Below are 18,486 nucleotides of genomic sequence, written 5' to 3'. Positions count from 1 at the left end.
AGTACATCAGGGTATATGTAAGCTGTGCGGAGTACATCAGGGTATATGTAAGCTGTGTGTAGTACATCAGCGTATATGTAAGCTGTGTGTAGTACATCAGCGTATATGTAAGCTGTGAGGAGTACATCAGGGTATATGTAAGCTGTGCGGAGTACATCAGGGTATATGTAAGCTGTGCGGAGTACATCAGGGTATATGTAAGCTGTGCGGAGTACATCAGGGTATATGTAAGCTGTGTGTAGTACATCAGCGTATATGTAAGCTGTGAGGAGTACATCATGGTATATGTAAGCTGTGAGGAGTACATCAGGTTATATGTAAGCTGGGTGGAGTACATCAGGGTATATGTAAGCTTGGCCGAGTACATCAGGGTATATGTAAGCTGTGCAGAGTACATCAGGGTATATGCAGTCTGTGAGGAGTACATCAGGGTATATGTAAGCTGTGCGGAGTACATCAGGGTATATGTAAGCTGTGCGGAGTACATCAGGGTATATGCAGTCTGAGGAGTACATCAGGGTATATGTAAGCTGTGAGGAGTACATCAGGGTATATGTAAGCTGTGCGGAGTACTTCAGGGTATATGTAAGCTGTGAGGAGTACATCATGGTATATGTAGTCTGTGAGGAGTACATCATGGTATATGTAAGCTGTGCGGAGTACATCAGGGTATATGTAAGCTGTGCGGAGTACATCAGGGTATATGTAAGCTGTGCGGAGTACATCAGGGTATATGTAAGCTGTGCGGAGTACATCAGGGTATATGTAAGCTGTGCGGAGTACATCAGGGTATATGTAAGCTGTGCGGAGTACATCAGGGTATATGTAAGCTGTGCGGAGTACATCAGGGTATATGTAAGCTGTGTGTAGTACATCAGCGTATATGTAAGCTGTGTGTAGTACATCAGCGTATATGTAAGCTGTGAGGAGTACATCAGGGTATATGTAAGCTGTGCGGAGTACATCAGGGTATATGTAAGCTGTGCGGAGTACATCAGGGTATATGTAAGCTGTGCGGAGTACATCAGGGTATATGTAAGCTGTGTGTAGTACATCAGCGTATATGTAAGCTGTGAGGAGTACATCATGGTATATGTAAGCTGTGAGGAGTACATCAGGTTATATGTAAGCTGGGCGGAGTGCATCAGGGTATATGTAAGCTGTCCGGAGTACATCAGGGTATATGTAAGCTGGGCGGAGTGCATCAGGGTATATGTAAGCTGTCCGGAGTACATCAGGTTATATGTAAGCTGGGCGGAGTGCATCAGGGTATATGTAAGCTGTCCGGAGTACATAAGGGTATATGTAAGCTAGGTGTCACTGCCTCTCCGCAGAACTACTGTTCCGTGCTGAAAACATGATTACAGTACGGGACAGTTTTCCGGCAGCGAGGCAGTGACACCTAGTGTCATACGTAACTATGATGCTAGGAGCCCGGCTCCCTGCAGTGTATTCGATCCGGGAAATGCGGCCGAAATACGGACCAAACACGCTCGTGTGTGGGAGGCCTTAATAGTAGAGCTCAGAAAATGCTAATACACTGCAATAGATAATTGTTGCAGTGTATTGCATGAGTGATCTAAAGATCAAATGGTAAAGTCCCATGGGGAGACTGGAAAAAAAAGTTTATAATATTCAATAAAATAAATGTTAAAAAAAAAAAGCTAAAGTTAAAAAAAATTATTATTTTCCTCCGATTTTCACTAAAATATCACGTTATTTAACCCAAAGGAAAAATGAAAAAAAAAAAAAGACTACACTCACCTCCCCTGATAATCCCATATCTAAGGGTATGTTCACACGGCAGCGTCCGTTACGGCTGAAATTACGGTACTGTTTTCATGAGAAAACAGCACCATAATTTCAGCCGTAATGGCATGTGCAGGCGCTTTTTGCTGCGTCCATTACAGACGTAATTGGAGCTGTTTTTCCATGGAGTCCATGGAAAACTGCTCCATTTACGTCTGAAGAAGTGACAGGCACTTCTTTGACGCAGGCGTCTTTTTTACGCGCCGCCTTTTGACAGCAGCGCGTAAAAAAAATGACCGTCGGCACAGAACATCGTAAGACCCGTTCAAATGAATGGGCAGATGATTGCGGACGCTTATGAGCCGCATTTTCGGACGTAATTCGGGGCTAAAATGCCCGAATTACGTCCGGAAATAGTGTGTGTGAACCCAGCCTCAGAGTCGATGCATGCTTCCTCATTTTTTTTTTGCTTCGGATATGCAGCTAATCCGTAACATTTGCCATTTATTTTGGATTTTCACTTCCCAATTGAACTCAATGGGCAAAATAGTCAACAAATACGCGACCATTCGGTGACAGCAATTGACACGCTACTGATTCCAAAATCCACACCGCAGGTCAATATTCCCATGGAAATTTTCTGCAGGATGTGGATGAGATTTGTTAAAATATCATCCACTTTGCTGATACTATAATACACTGTGGATTTTCCACCTACAAATCCAGATGGAAAATCTGCAGCAATTCTGCAAAGTGTAAACATGGCATAATAAAGCTAAATATACAGTGTAAACAAATAAGAATAACATCTTGTTTGCTACAAAGTATAGTTACACAAAAAAAACCCAAAAACAAATAAGCAGTATGCAAGTAGTATGTAATAAATAATCTGCAGCTATGGCATAAACATTTTCTGTGGCTGCTAGATGTGGAGCTAGTGTGGGCACACATCCTACCTGACTAATAACAGAGCTGTCCTATGCCCACTGAGGTCATGTCATTTCAGGGTAATATAGTGGCAGAAGGTTATTGTAGACGTACTATAATATCTGGGTCAGTGAAGACGTTTGCTTGGTAACTTCTTTTCACTTCTTGAATCATTTAGTTTGACAAGATTTCACTCTTTGTTTGTATTATTATTAACCTTTTTTCTCCTTTTTTTTTTTTTTAAACAGACAACACGGCTTGCATCATTTGGCTGAGATTTAAATAGCTATACATGACCTGCTTCTCCTGGATACACAGCACCCAATCGGTCATCACGTCAGTTGCTCCCTACCTATCATCTCACTTAAGCCATTTCTTCTCAGCCATTAGCAGCAGAGGCCTCGAATCAGACACAGACCAATGGCTTTGCTGTCACTAAGGGAGGGAAATACAGAGAGCTATTGAAGGTCTGTGGTATGTGTCAGAGCTTTATATTGTAGAGCTGAGAATTTGCTTTTTTGTGCGGATTTCACAAAAGAATAGCACGATCTGGTTTTCAAACTCATCCGTGCTTTGAAAAGACAGATCTCTGCGTGGTTAATCTAAAATAAAACTTTAAAAACGAATTATAATACAGTTCAGTTTAAAAAATGGACAGCTTTATGCTTATGTTTTTACCTTATGCTACAAATTGGAAAGATTGCTGCTATATGATATTCCGACTCGATTCATACACCTTACATCTAATGCGTTATTCTTAAATACATCTCAAAATAATGAACAAGTGAAACGGATGAAGATTTATTTATTTAAAAAAATTATAATTTCATAGTAAGATCTGGAGTGTGATACATTTTACTGCAGAATTAAAGTCGTTTCCAATTCACTTATTGATGCAGAATATACATATTTTGGGACATAAAAAAAACACTCCTATTGTGTGCAGTGGGTTTTTTAGGTTCAACTTGTCAAAGCCTTGCTATTCCATACAATCTAGTACTCCCTTTATTGTATATACAATAAATAATAAAAGTGACATGGCAACAAATATACAATTTAGACGACCAGGTATAAATTTGTGCATGAAAATGTACTTGTCGGGTATTAATAAAAAAAAACAACTAAAAAAAACGTTATGCAGCATGGCATATTTTAAAAAAGGGTATGAAATTTAAAGATGAAGAGAGACATGAGAAGCCTGCTCAGAATCGTATCTACAAGATACACCTAGCACTAACACATTAAGCAGCGTTATACATTTTATAAGGAGCATGCAAGGAGCCCCTCCAGACTCTTCAAACAGAAAATGCATCCAAAATGCCTAATACATCACACAAGATGTTATATTATACGTATAGGTTGAGGTATTATACTAAGGAGTAATTATTTTGGAAGACTTAGACTATGTATAAAAGCTCATCATTCTATGAATGAAAGAGTTAATTTTTTTCTCAATTTTTTTTTCTTGCCATATTACTTGCTTGGTTTACATTTGCATTGTTTTTTTTCATGTTGTTGTTTTTTTGCACAAGTAATCCAATCTGACTGGACAAATGATTCATAAAATGATGTCAGTCTGCATCAATTATTTTATCAGTTTTTGATGACGTAGCATGCAGCTTTATTTTATGAATATTGTAAAACAAAAATAATTTGGACTGAACTGATAAAAGAATAAGAAAACCGGTGCATTTTGCATAATTTGACATAGAAATGAATAGGATCCTACCTTGCTATATGTTGGATACATTTTTAAGAATTAGGAATTATTAGGTTAGTTATAGATTTGAATTAATGATAAATATAATAAAAAAGAAACAACAAATTTTATTGGAAGAAAATGGAATTCAAATGGTTAAATTATGAAGGGAATTTACGATCACAGCATCTATTGTTTTAGTAGATGACTTATCAACAGATAATAGCAGCTACTGGGATAAGCTGTCAAATTCAAATTGTAGCATGCTATATTACAAAGCGTGAGCACATTCTAAAAACTATTTTTAAGTACAGTGCAGGTCTTAAAAAAACATCAATTTTTTCCCTGTATATAAAATGGCAGATGCTAAATGGACATTCCCTTTGATACATAGATCTACATATATAGTTGTGTGTGGTAATTAGTTATGCAAGTACAGTGATAGAGAGAGATCTGATGAGAAATGTGGAATTATATTACTGCATTTAGTTAACTGATATACAGTTCGTGCTATGCATGTCTGCATAGGTATTTGTATAAAAGGAGCTTAAAAAGTACTACAAATAATATATTGGAAAACCAAAAAATATTTCTAATCCCAACTCCTGTGAAACGTACACTATTTTATAGAGTTGGTAAATCAGAATTTTCATAATTGGTAAATTAGAATTTTCTGTCTCCCCGCAAGTCTAAGGATAGATCAAGTTATACTTATGTGTCGTAATGCTAAACTAAGTAACCAATTTAGTAATGACATCCATTATTATTGCTTATAATGGGACAAAATAACTAATACCGTCTGAAATTTAGGTAGCTTAGAATTAAACTAGATGCGCCAATTTTGTCACAGTGGCTCATGCTGAATGATGAATTTGTCGCATCTTTAGACACACTTCTCTCTAACCATATACCATATCTATGTTGGCTTACTTTAGCCCACTTTATTTTGGGGCAAACAGGGGTTTTGCTAAAGTAGGATAGATGAACTAGGCATCACACACTAGGGGGGATTTATTAAGACTGGTGTTTCTTATACCGGTCTTAATAGAAAGAAAGTTGGAGTAAATTTGTCGCATCTTTTGTCCGGCTTTGCACCCATCATTCCCCCCTTCCTATCGGATATAAAATTAAAAACAAAAGGCATACTCACCTCACCGCTCATCTTTTCACCGCCGGGTTCCCTCAGGCTTCCTTAGCAAGCCATGGGACTCATACAAGGTCCTAACGATGAGCAGCGTCAATACGTTGTATGAGCCGCAACATGCTGAGGGAGCATGAGGGGACCGGCAGAGAGAAGAGGAGCAATGAGGTGAGTATGGGCTTTTTTTTGTTATTTTCCATTTAACTGTGGGGGAAGAATTTGATGGGGTGGGGAAGGTACGGGGCCCGGCACGGGCCTCTAACTTGCTACATCACACAGAGTGAAATCTACACCAGCTAGGAGCTAGCTTGTATTTCCACTATAATTTACACCAGTTTTGTGGCGTAAATTATAATAAATTTGTTGGGCTGCTATGGCTATGCCCCCTTTTTGCAAAGCCATGCCGCTTTTAATAAAGTGACAAAAGTCCAAAAGTCGCAAGAAAGCTGGCGTAAAAAGGTTAGTACATTTCCCCCTTAATTGCTACTGCAAACTCCATACAGTATTTTCCTTTACTTTCATTTAGCAAAGTGTTACTGAAGACATCATAGGTCTCCCAGTGCCGGCCTTATCTCTCACCCCCCAGTCACGTTGCTTTGTCAGAGCAACTGGTGCAACCCAATTACATCATCTGTCGTGTGCTGCTCGATTTGATTATTTTGGCATCTGCTCCGTTTTCTTTGTCCTCTTGCGCCTTTTTACTCAATTGTCTGCATTTGGTTGTCTTCTAGAACAGTGCCTGACTTTTGGCTTGGTTCGAGTCTTCTCTTGGCTCCAACTCGAATTATTCTTTTGGCTCCAGCTTCAGCTCCGGCATTCTGACTCCACTTTCTGTTGGTCCTACTCTGTTGTATTTCTGATTCCTAGAAAAGACTACACCTACAGTTCTTGCGTCTTGGCAGCCGACTATTCTAACGGCCTTGTACTTGGCGTTTCTGTGTAGTAATGACATTTGTTGAAGTTAATGGTGAAGGCCAGGGGTTCCTTAGACACTGCAGTTTTAGTTAGCCTGCACCAATACCATCATGGCACAGGAGGTCCCCTTTCCAGGTCTGTAACAGAAACCATTGTCAGCAGACCAAAGGACCATGAATAGTTTGTCATATTGAAAATGTTTTTGCCTGTACTCACTGGGTGCTAAATACATGTAATCCTCTGCCTGTCATCCATGTAAACAAACTAGTGTCATTTTTTTTTTTTTTTACAAAAAACAACTAATACTAGAAACTGCTCCAAAAAGAACATAGTAAATTTGTACATTTATTATGTGATGATTGACTAGAACTCAAGTTTGTATAAGGTAAACTTAACAAAGGGCAAAGCATCAATGTAAACAATTATGACTAACATAGGCGAATGAAATAGACAAACTACAATAAAGATTGATAGACACATATTGATAGCGCATATAATACAAAAAAGACAAATAACATTCAGCCTAGTAGAAAGGAAAAATCTCTTTACCTGCAGGATATGAAAGCACACTCAGGGTTAATGAAAGGCTGAGATGTCTTTGGTGGGAGTTGCTGCTAACAATCTCCGCAGCTTCTCTGTGGACCGGCTACAATATTATCTGTATATAGTCTCCTTGCTGCACAACAGTGAATTGGGGTCAGTAAGAAACGGACTACTGCTCACAGAATGTGGGAGTGGGACAGTCAGAGCTTAGCAGGTAAGCAGATCATACTAAATTATAGGTCCGTGATAAATAGTCAAGCGTTGTTCAAAACATATTTGATATATATTTTTGGTATTTATGGGTGGTGTTTGTGAGTTTCGGGCAGTGGGTTTAGGAAAGCACTTATCTTACCCTTAATGTCCACTGCAAAATACTTGGTCCAGTACAAGAAACATGCCAGAGGATAGTTTTCAATGCCATTTAAATAGATAAGGGCTAGTTTACATGGCTGTATTTATGGTCTGTGTTCACATGCATATGTTCTTAAAAAAATTGGATTGGATCAAAATACAGGAAATACAGAATCAAATTGTGATCTTCACAAAATATATAAAAATACAAGTGTAAACATGGACCACATGTGCCACTCTGCAAACATGCTCTAAAGTGGTATTTCCTCTTCTTATTAGGATGTCAGTTAAACCAATGCCTCTACCCTGTGCCAGTCACTGCACTGCTTGCCCATTCACTTTAGAATTTAATTTAAAAGCGTATTACTCTCACCCACAAAACTCTCCACAGTGCTGCACCTCCTTACATATCCCTCATCTCTGTCTACCACCCAACCCGTGCTCTACGATCTGCCAACGATCTAAGAAAAACATCCTTGATATTGCAAACCTCCCATTCTCGTCTCCACAATTTTTCTCGTTCTATACCATTCCTCTAGAATGCCCAGAACCCCAGTCAGTTAGATTAATTTCCAACATCCACAGTTTTAGGCGGTGCCTGAAACATCTTTGTAGGCAGGCCTATCACATTCCCTAAACTAAATACTTTCCTTTGCCCCCCCTCCCACTAAATTATCCTTCAGAACCTGACCCCCTCATTCAACAGTATGTCCACACTCTTTGCACTCTAAAACACTTCATACCTGTGCATACATAGATACTGTCTGGTGACCGGCTAATGCAGCTTAATGTACCCTTGTATTTTTTGTTAAAAAAAGATGGCTGGACCATTGTACGAAGCAAGTGCTTTTACCTGTTGTATAACCCCCTATTTTCTCAAAGATTGTAAGCTCTTTTGCGAGCAGAGCCCTTATTGCTTTTGTTTGTGACTACGCAATGTCTCTGATTTTGTCTATACATGTCATCTCTGAATTGCGAAGCGCTGCGAAATATGCTGGCGCCATATAAATAAAGATTATCAGTATTAGTACATACACATGGCCTGTCCACAAATCATGCCGCTTATGTATATTTGTCCAAAAAGGAATAGTTAATTACCCTTTTAACATGAGTTCAGGTAGACCGATTCTGCTAGTTCTTGGTGGTCAAACAGTTAGGCCACTTTCACACAAGCATATTGAGAAGCCATATGGCAAAAACCGCATTGCAATACCACTGTAATTTGTGCACAGCTTTGGCGAGCGTTACTTTGCTGCATGGAAAAAAGTCGGTGCCATTGGGCACATGTCAAAGCACTTTAAAAGTAAGGCCACATCTGGTGTATTTGCTGCAGAATTTTATGTGCAGAAAATCCAATTTTTTTACAGTGACTGCAAAGTGGATGACATTTGAACAAATCTCATCCACGTACTGTGGATAAAACATGCAGAAATCGACTTCCTCTATGTAATTTACAATTCGCAACATTTCTTTTCATGTTGCGAAATCCTGCTGCGAATACGCCACCTGTGGCTTAAACCTAAGGCCTTGTAAAAAAAGATTAAACAGTTAAATAAGGTTCTTTTAATATATATATAAAACCATTATGTAACGAGGTGCAGATTTTGTATGCAGATTTTTATCCAAAACTAAGATTGGATCCAGGAGAGGGGACACTTAGACCACTCGTTTGACCCCTTAGATGTCGCGGTCAATAGCGACATGGCGTCTAAGCCATTAAAATTGAGGGGGCGGTCCCCTGTGATGTGTTATCGGCTTCCCCACAATGCGGTTTGTCATGGCAGCCTAGGGGCCTAATGAAGGCCCCCAGGTCTGCCATCTTTGCACTCCTATTAAAGCCCTGGGCATAGGCAGGGCTTAATAGGTGGATGTCAGAATCACGATATACTGCAATACAATAGTATTGCAGTATATTGTGTGAATGATTCAGGGATCGCTTATTCAAGTCCCCAAGGGGGACTAGTAAAAAAAAACATTAAACAGTTAAATTAAGTTCTCTTATTTTTGTCACCAGATTTTGCAACCCCTATCTGCTATTGCAGCAGATAGGCGCTGCAATGTAGATTACAGTAACGTTTTTATTTTTAAAAAACGAGCATTTTTGGCCAAGTTATGACCATTTTTGTATTTATGCAAATGAGGCTTGCAAAAGTAAAACTGGGCGTGTTGAAAAGTAAAAGTACAACTGGGCGTGTATTATGTGCATACATCGGGGCGTTTTTACTTCTTTTACTAGCTGGGCGTTCTGACGAGTAGTATCATCCACTTCTCTTCAGAACATCCAGCTTCTGGCAGTGCAGACAGCGTGTTCTCGAGAGATCACGCTGTGACGTCACTCACAGGTCCTGCATCGTGTCGGACGAGCGAGGACACATCGGCACCAGAGGCTACAGATGATTCTGCAGCAGCATCGGCGTTTGCAGGTAAGTCGATGTAGCTACTTACCTGCAAACGCTGATGCTGCTGCAAAAGCAAAGAGCAAAAGATGCCAAAATTATTCGATGTTGAGAGACTGATAGACTTGTGCAGGACCGACTTGAGCTTTGGGACACCAGTGCAGACCTCTATCATCAGAGTAAAAAAAGACGCCACTTGGAAAAAGGTTGCAAAGGATCTATTGCAACATCAATGGGATAGGAGACACCATCAGACAAAGACAATATTGGTTAGTGCAGCCATAGCTGTGCCCCTATGTCCATCAAATGCAAAAGTAACTGGCCCCTTAATGCTGTCCTGTGTGCCTGATAGTTCACAATATCTAAAACTCAATTTACATACCTTGGACAGCACCCTCCTCTGCTTAAAAATAATAAATTAAAAGAATTATAAGTTTTGAAAAGTTATTAAAATTGTACAAAATAAAAATGTCACAAAGGTCTTAATTTTTTTTTTTGCGTGAATATTGAGGGTCATGACACTGATAAACCGATAGATACCCCGGTGCCCAACACATCTGAAGAGGAGGATACAGCAGAGACAGACCCTTTCTCACATGCCGCAGAAAATTCCCTTCCTCCCATCAGGTTGTAGACTAGGCAGCAGAAGAAGAAGGCGTACCCCCACAGTAGCAGCCGAGGTAGATAATCAAGTTTTACTTTGCCTGAACTGTAATATGGAAGAACACGGGTCAGGGAGCTTGCCCGAACCCTAGTGCCACATCTCAGACATATACCGGAGGACAGGTGGCTGCGTAAACAGGCTGTCATGTTAATTTTATTGGAGGCAGCCACTCCTCTCAATGACCCCCAATAGCGCTTCCGGGCACTTAAACAGTGGCAAGTCAATGGCCATACCACCTCACCAACCTGTGTGGCTGCCTATAGCCCAGCCACTTAAACTCATCCTCAACAACGCTATTATCAGTATAGGGGGCATGCTCTGACACAGTCTATGATACATGAACAGTCCTCTGATAGGGCATATTAAGGGCCTGGTCACCAGGAAGCCTATTATGGCCCTCCTGCAACAGCCCCCTCCTTCAGTAGGCAAGCTCATGGCTCCCATGGGTCTCAGAAAGAGAGTTAGCAGACATATGACTGTTCAGAGGAGTCTAGTGGACGACCTGACTATTCTCTCTCCCCTATCTTTAACTTATCATTTCTTAGGCTACATTTTCCTTTGACAGCCTTTCAGTATTTTTGTATTTTACTATTTAAACTGTTTTATAAAAGTTTTAAACAAAAATATGAGGTTTTTTTGTGTGTGTAATTTTCAGGGTTTGGGGGCAGTGTGGAGAGATAAGGTTGGTGAGACCAATTGTTAAGGATCTGCCAGGCACAGCTTCTGTATCCACGCCCATAGGTAATCAGTCTGCACCTGCTTCTATGTCTGTGAGACTGACTCCATCTTCCACCACTCAGGATGGCAGGCTTAGGAGTGGGAGAGCCTATCACAGCCTGGCCAGACGGAGCTAGCTCCCGCCCTCTGTCTATTTATACCTGCCTTTCCTGTTCCTCCTTTGCTTGTGATTCTTCTCTGTTGGTTTCCTGGCCCTGCTGCAGCTTCTGTACTATTTGACCCTGCTTCATATGACCCTGGCTTACTGACTACTCTTCTGCTCTGCGTTTGGTACCTCGTACACTCCTGGTTTGACCCTGGCTTTACTGACTACGCTCCTGCTCTGCGTTTGGTACCTCGTACACTCTTGGTTTGACTCGGCTCGTTCACCACTCTAGTTGCTCACGGTGTTGCCATGGGCAACTGCCCCATTTCGCTTTGTTCTGTGTTTCCTTGTCTGGTTGTCTGTCGTGCACTTACTGAGTGTAGGGACCGTCGCCCAGTTGTACCCCGTCGCCTAGGGCGGGTCGTTGCAAGTAGGCAGGGACTGAGTGGCGGGTAGATTAGGGCTCACTTGTCTGTTTCCCTATCCCTGTCATTACACTAATCATGTGGATGCACACTTGGAGAAGGGTACCAACTCTGGTTTCACAAAATCTATTTGTGTCTGAATGTTTACAATATGTGCAGCATTCTCTTGTGTGGATAAACTAAAGCAATTCCTTTACCCTCTTGTTTGCTAGTAATGTGGTTTACCCCTTAATGCCCTATGACGTACTATCAGGTCACAGGCGTTGGCCTATTAACGCGAAATTCCGTACTATAATTAACGGGCTACTGTGTCTGCAACGCTATCACTGCTGCAAAACCAGGACCGGATCTAGCTTTCAATCTGGCTGATTAACCCCTTAGATGCAGCGCTTAAAAGCGAGAGCTGCATCTATGGGGTTACCGGTTTTGATGGCTGCTTTGGCAACCGGAGGCCTAACAATGGCCTCCTGTCTGACAATTACAGAGGCCTGTTAGGCCCCGCCTGTTAGGCCTGCGCCATCAGCCGCTGGCGTCAGCTGTATGCTACAGTTGACACCCTGCTGTAACGGCAGGGAACGGAGCTAGCTCCGCTTTCTGCCATTAACCACTTAGAGGCCACGATCAAAAGTGATAGCGACATCTTAGTGATTGTAAACAATCGGCATCGCCACGATGCGATCACGGAGCTGCCGTGGTTGCTATGGCAATCGGAGGCCTAACAATAGCCTCTTGATCTGCCACCTACGGAAGCCCTTTAGGTCCCGCCCAGAGGCAGAGCCCAATAGGCTTGCTGTCAGTGAATGACTGACAGCGCTAATGCATTGCACTACGTGGGTAGTGCAATGCATTAGAATAAAGATCAGAGGACTTCAAGTTCCCTAGGGGGGAAAAAACTAAAAGTTAATAAAAATGTTGTACAAAAGTATAAAAATAAAAGTTATAAGTTGAAAAAAAAAACTGTGTCTTTTCCTATGTCTTTTATTATAGGAAAAAAATGTAACTGCTAAAAAAAAGTACACATATTTGGTATCCCCGCATTTGTAACGACCCAAACTATAAAATGATAATGTTATTTTTCCTGCACGGTGAACACCGCAAAAACAATAAAAAGTTATGACTCTCAGAATAAATTTAAAAAAACAGAATCCATTTTTAAAAAAATAAGTCATTTTATTGTGCAAACGCTGGAGAAAAAAAAACCAAAACTATATACATATGATATCGCCGTAAGCGTATCGACCCACAGAATAAAGTAACATTTTCAGTCAATAGAATACTTTGTCAGAATTATTGGTTCTTGGTCACCTTGCTTGCCAAAATATGGAACAAAAAGTGATCAAAAAAATCGCATGTACCCTAGAATGGTACCAATGAAAACTACAGATTGCCCCGCTACAAATAAGCCCTCACACAGCATCGGTGGAGAAAAAATAAAAAAGTTCTGGCTCTCAGGATATGGCGACGCAAAATGTGCAGAGTGTTCCAAAAGAGGGATAAGATTGGGCACCATTTATCAGTGCGATACTGGCCACATATCTATGAATAATTATTTATTTACCCCATTATTATACCCTCTTATTATGCCCTGATGTACCCCTCACAGCTTACATATGCCCCCACATTATAAACTGAAATACCAGTAAAACCCCAAACAGAACTACTAGCAAGCAAAATCTGCTCTCCAAAAACAAGATGGCGCTCCGTCTTTTCTGAGCGCTACAGTGTGCCTAAACATCAGTTTACGCCCACACATATGGCATCGCAATAACCGTGAGAACCTGCTTAACAGTTTATGAGATATTTGTATTCGGTGGCACAAACTGAGCACAACATATTGTGCACTAAAATGGCATATCAGCGGAAAATTGCCATTTTTACTTTACACCATCCGCTGAGCATTAATTTCTAATGAAAAAACACCTGTCGGGGCAAAATGCTCACAACACACCATAAAATGCCTTAAGGGGTGTAGTTTCCAAAATAAGGGTCACATCTAAGGGGTTTGTTTTACTATTTGACCTCAGAGTCCTGCAATTGTGGGCCAATGCTTTGGAAATCACAAAATAGGCCTCAAATGCGCATGTTGCTCTTCTTCTGAGCCCTGTCATATGTCCAGGCAAATTATAAATGCCTTGAGGGGTGTCGTTTCCAAAATGGGGTCACTTTTTGTGGGCTTCCACTGTACTCTGGTACTTTGGGGTTTTGCAAATATGGGGTATTGTCGTAATCGGGAGAAATAGTTTTTCAAATGTTGGAGTTTTTTTCTCCTTTATGCCTTGTAAAAAATGAAAATGTCTACGTTTTATTGGAAATAGATTTTCATTTTCACTGCCTCATTCAACAAAATTCAGCAAAAAATCTGTGGAGTCAAAATACCCACTATACCCCTTGATAAATTCCTTGAGCGTGTAGTTTGCCAAATGGGGTCACTTTTGGGGGATTTCCACTGTTTTGGCACCGCAAGACCTCTTCAAACCTGACGTGGTGCCTCAAATATATTCTATTAAAAAGGAGGCCCCAAAATCCACTAGGTGCTCCTTTGTTTCTGAGGCCTGTGTTTCAGTCCATTAGCACACTAGGGCCACATGTGGGATATTTCCAAAAGCTGCAGAACCTGGGCAATAAATATTGGGTTGTGTTTCCATGATAAAACCTTCTCTGTTACAGAAAAAAATGAATTAACACAGATTTTCTCCAAAAAAAATGAAATTTGTAAATTTCACCTCCAATTTGCTTTAAGTCCTGTGAAACGCCTAAAGGGTTAAGAAACTTTCTAAATGCTGTTTTGAATACTTTGAGGGGTGCAGTTTTTAAAATGGGGGGATTTATGGGTCTATCTAATATATAAGGCCCTCAAAACCACTTCAGATCTAAAAAAATAGGCTTATGACATTTTATTGAAAATGTGAGGAATTGCTGCTAAAGTTCTAAGCCTTGTAACGTCCTCTAAAAAGAAAAGGATGTTCAAAAAACAGTGCAAACATAACGTAGACATATGGGATATGTAAACTAGTAACTATTTTGTGTGGTATTACTATCTGTCTTACAAGCAGATACATTTAAATTAAAAAAAAATGCAAATTTTTGCTAATTTTCTCTCAATTTTGGTGTTTTTCTCAAACAAACACTGAACGTATCGACTAAATTTTACTCCTATCTTAAAGAACGACGTGTCACGAGAAAAAAAAAAACAATCTCAGAATCGCTTGGATAGGTGAAAGCATTCCAAAGTTATTACCACATAAAGTGACACGTCAGATTTGAAAAATGGGGCTGCGTTCTGAACATGCCAACTAGTCAATGTCTTTAAGTGGTTAATCTATAGAGGGTAGTCCTACACATGTTGGTTTTTTTTTTGTACACCCAATGGTACATATCCTATATAGGTGGTAGTACAAAGAAAAGACACAGACACTGTTGAGTAGCTTTTATTTAAAAAAACAACAACAAAAAAACCTCCAGATGCTGAACCTAAAATGAGGTATTAGTTGATATTTTGGCCAAAATACACAAGCAGATAAAGCTTGTAGACCTGATAGTCATATGATGACGTGATGGTCACCAAGCCACCTTATATCCTATTGGTCAAGCCATAACAGAACAACCGCCTAGCACCTTCGATTAGTGACACAACATTCTCCACCAGCATCACAAAGCCAGACTGGTACCTGCAAAAATATAAATTTTATGTATTTTTTTTTTCCTCTCAGAATCCAAATGCTGCATCAGTGTGTGATACGATTGTATTCCGGGACAGAAGGTGGGACAGAATTATATTCAGGGTCACAGTGTGTGGCTGTATATTCAGAGGCATAGTACATGGTGCTATTATATACAGGGGTGTAGCGTGTGGCACCATGGGGATTTTGTATTACTTTATAGATATGTTGTAAAAATGAGGAGCCAAAGACATCTGAGCGGTAAACTCTATAGAGAGGAGTCATGACCAGGAAATTCGTCATGGTGGTCTGGACCGGATGAAAAAGAAAAGAGAATGACTCCAATCTGAGAAGACGTCACCTGTGAGTTCCTGAATGTAAATGTTTATACTGCATCTGACTGATAAGTACTGTATTCACTGTATGATCTTAAGTGAGATAATGGGTTATATCATTATTTTTTTTGCTAGGGCGAGTGAAAGAAGGGACCACTTAACAGATAAAACTATGTTGAACACCATAACCACAATTAGATCCATAGGCACTTTTGAGGAAAATGCCACTGAGGTTAATTCCATTCTACACACATATTGGTCAATTCTGAAGGCTGATCGAGTATCACCTACCATTGTGGGAAAAAGTTACGCGATTATCTTGTTCACAGCCATTTAGAAAGTAAAAGGGAAAATCCATCAACGTGACTTAGAGCCACGGTTATAGGCTCACTCCCCTGTGGCACATGTCCTTTTTATCACTTTATGGTGAAAACCAAAGACTTTGTTAAACCATCTGATGGCAAAAAATATGATTATATGAGAATTTATTAACTGTCGAAGTAAGGGCATCATTTACATGGCCAAATGTATGTGTCCAAACATCTATGTTGGAAAGACCATTCAAGAGTTGTGACGTTGCATCTCTAAACATTTGAGTTCCATCAATACGGGTGATGATACACTGTTAGCAAGACAAATTCGCCATGCACATAAAGGTTAGCCAGCCCCTGAATTCTTTCTATTGCTCCAAGGGGGAACCTACTTATGTCATCCTGTGGACACCTCCAAACTGCAGCCCTTTGACCCCAGATATTGGCCTCCACACTCTGCTTCTGTGGATCAAGCAGAGGCTATGTGAATAAATCTAGAGATATTCACTCTATTGTTCCTATTTCTTCAAATGGTTTGATAGGAAGTTTATTAAGTCATGTTTTCCCCTATGTCTGGGAGGTATAGATAACCTCCCTATTCTTCTGCTTCTTGCCATATTTAGCATGTGTCTTTATATGCAGTGAAGCTATTTATTATTAATGGATCGTGCTGTTGATATGCATCTAAATAAGTCATCTACTATAGGATTACGCCCCGTGTAGTATTTTATTTTATTATGTGTTCATTTGATGTAACATCCTATTGATGTTTGGCATTAGATGTTTAAACCAACCATTGTGGTGCTACTATATTGTGTATTTGCAACAAAAAATACAGTTAAAATTAAAATTGGAGAAAAGAAAATCTGCACCAAACTTGTGTGAAACTGACCATAGGATGTTTTGCAGGCTGTTTAGTAAAGAATTTTGTGACTGTGCCGTTTGCTCACTAATGCCTACTGGATACAATACTGGATTTCCACTCCTGGCTGAGGGGAAGCAACACTGGAGAGGGGACTGCAAGGTAAATATTCTATAACTAAATTTGTAGATCTTGAGGGGGCCAAGATGGACTAGTAGGATACATATCTTTTTTCTGCTGGAATATTTTATAAAACCTAGAGCTCTTGTGTGGTTTGATGCTTAGACACAATTTGTATTTTACAGCTTTGGCCTATAGATGGCAGTAAATTGTCGTTATTTATGTTGCATTTCCACTACAGTTGTTTCTGTAGGGAAACAAGCATGAAACACGTGTTAGCATTTGTAGTGCAGGATGACGTATTTTATGCATCAAAACAATAATACAAATACTTTTTATTTAGCAATTTTTCAAAATAAATACATATAATAAACCTTAGAGGCCAGTTTATTATGACCAGTGGGACATTTTATATTAAGTGGTTATTATGCAGATATTGATGACATCAGATCATTGGCAGGTATTAAAAGGTGAATGCGAGAGCATTCAGCACTACCAGAGTATATAGATAATATACTTGCACATATATGGTATTGTTGTGATCGTAACGTCCCGAACAATAAAGTTAACACGTTAGTTAAACCGCATGGTTAATGCCCTACAAAAAATAATGCAAAGCAAAAAGGCAAAATGCTTTTTTTTCCATCCCCCCGAAAAAAAATATAATAAAAGTTAATCAATAATTTCCATCTACCCTAAAAGGATACTAATGAAAACGACACCACGTGCCGCTAAAATCAAGCCCACATATGTCTACATCGACGGAAAAAATACAAAAGTTATGGCCCTTAAAATGTGGCAATGCAAAAACAAATAATTTTTGTTTGAAAGTGTTTTCATTGTGCAATAGTAGTAAAACATAAAAAACCTATACAGATTTGTGTCGCTGTAATCATGCCGACCCATACAATAAAAGCAACAACGTAAATTAACAACACAAAAAAACAATGCAGCAATAGCTGTTTTTTTTTATAATTCCATCCCCCAAAAAAAGTTAATAAAATGTAATCAATATATTATATGTACCCAAAAATAGACCTATTAAAAAATTTAAGTTGTTCCGCAAAAAACAAGACCCCATACGGCTATGTAGACGGAAAAGATAAAGAGGTTATGGCACTTTGAATGCGACAATTAAAAAAACGAAAAAGAATGCTTGGTCATTAAAGCCTATGTAAAGCTTTGAACACTTAGTTTAATTTAAAAAAAGCAATAAAAAACATTTTTATTTTGTTTAATGCAACTTTTGAATTTGTTTTTATTCCAATTTATTTTTACTTTTTGAGATACAGCTTCTATGTATCCTGGATACATAGAAGCTGTATCTTGAGCTGAAACCCGAATCCGTCATGTCAGCGGGACTGGTGGCATCGGTAACAGCGGGTCCTGTGTGTCTCTGTCACATCGATCAAAACTAAAATACCTCCCAACCGTCCTGGATTAAGTGGGACAGTCCCTCAGGTCGCAGACACAGCTGAATCCAATGCTGAAGCAGGGAACCATCAGCTCCCTGCTCCAACATTCAACTATGGAGTCCCAGGCCAGAGCAGTGCAAGCTCTTTGGCC

General features: G+C 39.8%; 1 long non-coding RNA gene across 4 annotated transcripts in view; it reads left to right on the top strand.

Annotated features, from left to right (window-relative positions):
* LOC142759740 (uncharacterized) overlaps positions 1–18,486 on the top strand; it is a 50,677-nt gene that overhangs the window by 19,308 nt on the left and 12,883 nt on the right. For all 4 annotated transcript variants that reach the window (XR_012883189.1, XR_012883190.1, XR_012883191.1 and 1 more), the window contains 2 exons: positions 2,925–3,150; positions 16,848–16,962. This is a non-coding gene — a long non-coding RNA (uncharacterized LOC142759740). The remainder of the gene's footprint in view (positions 1–2,924; positions 3,151–16,847; positions 16,963–18,486) is intronic.

This window comes from Rhinoderma darwinii, chromosome 4, assembly GCF_050947455.1.
Source record: "Rhinoderma darwinii isolate aRhiDar2 chromosome 4, aRhiDar2.hap1, whole genome shotgun sequence".
Lineage (NCBI taxonomy): Eukaryota > Metazoa > Chordata > Amphibia > Anura > Rhinodermatidae > Rhinoderma > Rhinoderma darwinii.
Note: the sequence above shows the minus strand (reverse complement) of the source record. Positions and strands in the feature narration are given on the sequence as shown.